A 7,059-nucleotide genomic window follows, 5' to 3' on the forward strand; every position below is an offset into this window, starting at 1 on the left:
ACTCTGGATTTCATTTCTGAGAGAGAACGTGTGTCCCATGAGGTCCTAGAGTGTCTTTTAAGTAACAAAAAGTGAAAGAGAAAGTAGGGTTCAACTCTTTCTATGCAGAGGGAAGGGAGATGAAGTGTGTTCTTTCTTGGCGTACCTCTTTTTCTACAGCTTTACCACAGCCCAGGGGACACAGTTGTAGCCAGTCTTTCGTTCAGCACGGCTCTGCCTTTGTAAAGGCCAAGGAGTTGCACTGACACACTCGCTGAGACGAAGATGCATGCTGGGTACTCATACCTGTTTAATCTCCACAAGGAAGGGAAGGCAGACGTTTGGCCCAGCGTAAGAAAACGTTCAGAAATACCAGTAACAATGGGAAGCATTTGGCGTTCCTAAGGCCCCTAGACCTGACTAGGCGATTCCATGCGTAAGGCTCTGCACCGCATGCAGTACCCAGCTGTCCAATGTGTCATTATGGAAGGGCCCAGTGTGTTGCCACCGTCTCCAGTAATCAGTCAGAGAGTGCTGGTAAATCTGCTGTGGGGTCATTTGGGAATTAGAAAATGTCGAGCAAAGCCGCTTTTCCTCTTTTAGAAAGTGACTTGGTTGCTGCTTCCAAGCTGCCTGAAAAACACGCTGCCCATTCGGCTTCACTCCACAAATGCCTCTGTGAGGGACAGTGAGTTTTCCGGAACGAAAGCAGGTGCTTGCCATTCTTGACCGCGAGCTCATCCCACAGCATTCAGTAGGTAAAGTGCCAAGAGTACATAACCTCTGGCCTCGAGGTAAGGTGCACTTTTTCCCATCTCCCAAATTGGGGGTGCAGCAGTGTCCTGGAAGCCTTAGTCAATGACTGCTTTAGGTCTAGTATGCCTCACATGGCTTAGGACCGTGTGCATATCACTCCTTTCCTTGGAATATACTGTATACCAGCAGCCTGCTGAGCACCATTGAGGGAAAAACAGCTCAGGGAACAACCCTTTCTTTGCAGTTTGAAGAGCCAGGAGTGGCTTTCTACTTTGGATAGGTAGCGTTCCTCACCTTTCATACAACCTCAGGAAGACGGGTCTAGGAAGGCTTTCTTACAATGCGGGTCTGACCAAGTGCGGATAACCGAGCTGCATGACAGAAAACCACCAGGCTTCCAATCCATTTGTGGAGCTCATGATGGACATCTGTCTGGTGGAAGCGGAAATGTGTCTACAGGTCCAACACAAAGTAAGCAGAGATATAGTCGTAGCAATGCTAGGCCTTGGAACATCCAACACACCTTAGACTAATATGGGAATTTAGATGATTATGCAATGCACCACAGTCAGACCACTCTACTCTGAAAGTGTCATCGTGGAAGGGAGAATTTCTTTCTCAGCGTCTCCAGTAGCTGGTCAGAAAGGATAGGAAAATGTGCAGTGTGATCCACTAGGCACAAGGCAAGAGTGGGGAAGGCAGTACTACCCCTTACAAAACTAGATAGTGTAGTAGTCAAGGTTGCTTGAAAAACACTCATGTTGCACGTCTTTTATTCACTTCCAGGAATCCCTCAGTGAAGAATAGTGAGTTTTCTGGGAAGAATCCTTAACGTCTTCATTGCTAGCTATGAGCTCATCCAACGATCCTTCTTACCTAGAGTGCAAAGAAAACGTGACCACAAGCCACAAGGTAAGCCCCAGAATTTCCCATCTGCAAACTTTGGTATGTAGCCTGCTCTAGAAACACTGAGTCAATCGAGCGCTGTAACACCTGTATGCTTTTCACAGGATAAAGACAGTCGTGTATGAAATAATTTCTGAGAGAGAACGTCTGTTCTGTGATTCACTTGTGTGTCCTTGGAGTAACAGAACGTGAAACAGACTGTTGGTATCACCTCTTTCTATGCAGCTGGAAGGACAATGAACTGTTTTCTTGCTTGCACAGCTTGCTTTCTACAACTTTAAAACAGCCCTGGGGACGCAGTTCTAGCCAGTCTTACGTTCAACGTGGCACTCCTTTGTGAAGCAGTCTGTGTTGCACTGACATAATCTCAGTGAATAAGGTACATCCTGGGTGTTCATACCTGTGGTATCACTACTGTGAAAGGAAGGTAGTTTTTCGGCCCAGCTAGAAGAAAGATCCAAACTACGGGGAACACTGGGAGGCTTTTTGACTTTCCGAAGTCACCAAAGCCTGACTATGTCATTAAGTGGGAAATGTTATGCCTCGCATGCAGAACTCAGGCATCCAATGTGCCATCATAGAAAGGCCCAGTGTGTCCCCAAAGTCCCCGGTTCTTCAGTGAGAGAGTGCTTGTAAATGCACTGTGGGATCAATTTGGTAATTCAAAAATTTCGGGAAAACGTGCTTTTCCCGTTTTGGAAAGCGACTTCGTTGCTGCTCCAGCTGCCTGAAAAACACATTGCCCCCTTCTCTTTTTTTCATTCCACAAAAGCCTCTCTCAGGAACAGTGAGTTTTCCCAATAGAAACCAGTTTGTTGCCATTCATTCCTGTGGGTTCCTCCCACTGCCATCTGCAGCTACAATACCATCAAAAGTTTCCTTTTGTTTTGCAGGAAGGTGGACTTTCCCCCAGCAGCAGAGAGACTGGTGCATCCGTTTGCTGGAAGGCTAGGTCATAGTACTGCTTTAGCCCTAGTATGCCTCTCATGGCACAGAAGTCTCACGTGTGCCTTTCTTTGTGGTGGTACACTGTATCCCAAAAGCCTTGGGAGCACCGTGAAGGGAAAAACACCTCTTGGTACAACCCTTTCTATTCAGTTGGAAGAGCCAGGATCGGGTTTCTCCTTTGGATGGCTAGCATTCTGCAGCTTTCATACAACCTCACAAGTCGTTTGTAAGGAGGCTTTTTTCAATGTGGGTCTGGCAAAGTGAGGATACTTGAGCGTCACTGCAAAAACCAGCGAGCTTCCAATTCATTTGAGGAGCTCATGCCTCACATCTCATTAATTGTAGCAGAAACTTGGCTACAGATCCCACCCAAAAGTAAGCAGAGATATATGCTGAGCATTGCTATGCCTTTGGAACATCCAAAGACACCTAAGCCTACTGAGGCCGTTCAGACGATTATGCAATGCACCACACGCAGATCACGCTGCGGCCAAAAGTGTCATCATGGGAGGGTGAAGTGTGTTCAAAGTGTCTCCTGTAGCAGGTCAGAAAAGATATGAAAATGTGCTGTGTGATCCACTATGGAAATGGTAAGACTGGGAAAGCCTGTATTTCCCCATTTCAAAACTAGATAGTGGAGATCTCAAGGCGGCCTGAAAAACACTGATGTTGCCCCTCTTTTATTCACTTCTGGAATGCATTTGTGAAGAAAGTTGTGTGTGTGTTTTCTCCTAAGAAGCTTGGATGTCTTCACTGCTTGCTAGGAGCTCATCCCGTCCTACCTAATGGGAGAAGTAAAAGTGACTCCCTAACCTCAAGGTAAACCCCACTGTTTCCCACAGCAAAGTTCTGTGTGCAGCCATCTCCATAAACCCTGAGACGATCAAGTGCTTAACTCATCAATTTATTTTCCTTGGTTAAGAGAGTCTGGTATGAATTCATTTGCGACTGAGTATGTGTTTCCTGTGATTCCCTTGTGTGTCTTCGAAGCAACATAACAGGAAACAGACTGTTGGGATCAACTAGTTCTATGCATAGGGAAGAGCAATGAAGTGCTTTCTTACTTGTATAGCTCGCTCTCTACAGCTTTAAAACAGCCACGGGGACCATGTTCTATCCAGTCTAACGTTAGTTCAATGTGGCTCTACAATTGTAAGGGGTCTGAGCTGCAATGAAACATTCCCTGTCAGTAAAGTAAATCCTGGGAAGTCATATCTGTCGTCTCTCTACCATAATGTGAAAGTAGACTTTTGGGCAAGCTTGAAAAATAATGTCAACATACTGGTAACATTGCAAAGCATTTGGACGATCCAAAGTCACATAGGACTCACTATGTCTTTAAATGGGTAATGCTATTCAGTGCAGAAATTCTCCCAGCGTCCAAATTGTCAACATGGAAGGGCCCAGTGTGTCCCAAAAGACTACAATAATCAGGCAGAGAGTGACGGTCAATGAGCGGTGGGTTCATGTATGTAACTGGAGAATGTCGGAAATCCTGCATTTCCCCGTTTGGAAAGGGTCATGGTCTTGTCTTCCAAGGTGCCTGAAACACAAACTTCCCATCTATTCTCCACTTTACAAATGGTTCTCTCAGGAAAAGGGAGTTTTCCCAAAAGAAACCAGTTACTGTCGATTCGTTTATGGGAGAAAAGTTTGGTGTGCAGCCGTCTCCATGAACCCTGAGATGATCGAGTACTTCCCTCGTCATTTTGTTTTCCTTGGCTTAACAGAGTCTCGTATGAATTCACTTGCTACGCAGAACGTGTTTCCTGTGATTCCCTTGTGTGTCTTCCAAGCAATATAACGTGAAATAGACTGTTGGGATCAACTCCTTCTTTGTATAGGGAAGAGCAATGATGTGCTTTCTTACCTGTATATCTTGCTCTCTACAGCTTTAAATCTGCCACGGGGACATTGTTCCAGCCAGTCTAATGTTCAATGTGGCTCTCCAATTGTGAGGGTTCTGAGCTACAATGAAACATACCCTGTGACTAAAGTACATTTTGGCAAGTTATACCTGTCATCTCTCTACCATAATGCGAAAGTGGAGTTTTGGACAAACCTGAAAAATAATATCGACATACCTTTAAGATTGCGAAGGATTTGGACCATCCAAAGTCATCTAGGTCTCACTAGGTCATTAAATGCGTATTGCTATTCAGCACATGAATATCTCCCGGCGTCAAAATTGTCATCATTGGAAGGCCCAGTGTATCCCAAAAGGCTCCAATAGTCAGTCAGAGAATGACGGTAAATGTGGGGTGGGTTCAAGTAGGTAATTGGAGCATGTCGGAAATCCCACACTTCCTCGTTTGGAAAGCAACATGATCTTGGCTTACATGGTGCCTGTAACACACACTTCCCATCTATTCTTCACCTCACAAATGGATCTCTCAAGGGCAGGGAGTTTTCCTGAAGGAAACCAGTTAACTTCGATTCATTTATTGGAGCTGATCTAACAATATTCTGAAGCTCAAGTGAAAACTAAATGTCATCTCTGGTCTCGAGGTAATGTGAACTTTTTCCCATCAATAAAGAAAGGGTGCAGCAGTTTTCTGGAAGCCTTAGTGAATGGAATGCTTAATCTCTAGTATGCCACACAAGGCTCAGGACTCTCGGGTGTGCACGGCTTTCCGTGGAAGTACACTGTATACCAAAGGCCTTCTGAACACCAGTATGTGAAATGTATCTCTGGGAACAACCCTTTTTATGCATTTGGAAGGGCCTGGACTTTCTTTCTTCTTTGGATGGCTAGCATTTCCCAGCTTTCAAACAATCGCAGGAAGATGGTTCTAGGCAGGCTTTCTTTCAAAGTGTGTTTGCCAAAGTGAGGAAATCTGAGCTGCACTGCAAAAAATCCCTGTGCTCCAATTCTTTATGGGGACTCATACTGGTCACCTCTCTAATTGGAGCAGAAAGTAGAGTCTAGGTCCAGTCCAAAATAAAGTAGAGATTTAATCTGAGCATCCTAGGCATTGAGAAGATCCAAAGTCACCTAGACCTACCAAGGGTATTCCGATGATTATGCACTCACCCTATGCAGAACTCATTGCGTCCCAAAGTTTCATCATGAAGAAGCGAATTGTGTCCCAATGGTCTATTTAGCTAGTCATAAAAGTTAGGTAAATGTCCTGTGTGATCCACTTTGTAGTTGGGAACACTCGGTAACATGGTATTATCCCAATTTGAAAGCTAGATAGTGGAGGCCTCAAGGTGGAGTGAAAAACACTGATGTTGCCTCTCTTTTATTCACTTCTAGTAATGCATTTGTGAAGAAATGTGTATTTTCTCGTAAGAAGTCAAGAGGTCTCCACTGCTTGCTAGGAGCTCATCCCATGGCTGGCCCTACCTAATGTGAGAAGTAAAAGTGACCCCTAGCCTCAAGGTAAGCCCCAGGGTTTCCCATCAGCGAAGTTTAGTGTGCAGCCATCTCCATGAACCCTGAGAAGATAGAGGGCTTAACTCGTCAATTTCTTTTCCTTGGCTTAAATGAGTCATGTATGAATTCACTTGTGAGGGGGAATGTGTTTCCTGTGATTCCCTTGTGTGTCTTCCAAGCAATATAACGTGAAATAGACTGTTGGGATCAACTCGTTCTTTGCATAGGGAAGAGCAATGATGTGCTTTCTTACCTGTATATCTTGTTCTCTACAGCTTTAAATCTGCCACGGGGACACTGTTCCAGCCAGTCTAATGTTCAATGTGGCTCTCCAATTGTGAGGGTTCTGAGCTACAATGAAACATACCCTGTGACTAAAGTACATTTTGGCAAGTTATACCTGTCATCTCTCTACCATAATGCGAAAGTGGAGTTTTGGACAAGCCGGAAAAATAATATCGACATACCTGTAAGATTTCAAAGCATTTGGACAATCCAAAGTCACCTACGGCTCGCTATGTCATTAAATGAGTAATGATATTCACCACATGAAAATCTCCCGGCATCCAACGTGTCATCATTGAAGTGCCCAGTGTGTCCCGAAAGGCTCCAATAGTCAGGCAGTGAGTGACAGTAAATGCGGGGTGGGTTCAAGTAGGTAATTGGAGAATGTCGGAAATCCCACATTTCCCCGTTTGGAAAGTGACATTGTCTTGGCTTCCAAGATGATGGTAACACACACTTCCCATCTATTCTTCACTTCACACATGGATCTTTCAGGAACAGGGAGATTTCCCGAAAGCAACCAGTTACTGTTGATTCACTTATGGGAGCTCATCTAACTGCATTCTGAAGCTCAAGTGAAACCTAAATGTCATCTCTGGTCTTGAGGTAAGGTGCACTTTTTCTCATCACTAAAGATAAGGTGCAGCAGTTTCCCAGAAGCCTTAGTCAATGGAATGCTTAATCTCTAGTATGCCTCACAAGGCTCAGGACTCTGGCGTGTGCACTTCTTTCCATAGAAGTACACTGTGTATCAAAGACCTTCTGAGCACCAACATGTGAAAGACAGCTCTGGCAACAACCCTTTT

Source organism: Balaenoptera musculus, chromosome 10 (assembly GCF_009873245.2).
Source record: "Balaenoptera musculus isolate JJ_BM4_2016_0621 chromosome 10, mBalMus1.pri.v3, whole genome shotgun sequence".
Classification (NCBI taxonomy): Eukaryota; Metazoa; Chordata; class Mammalia; order Artiodactyla; family Balaenopteridae; genus Balaenoptera; species Balaenoptera musculus.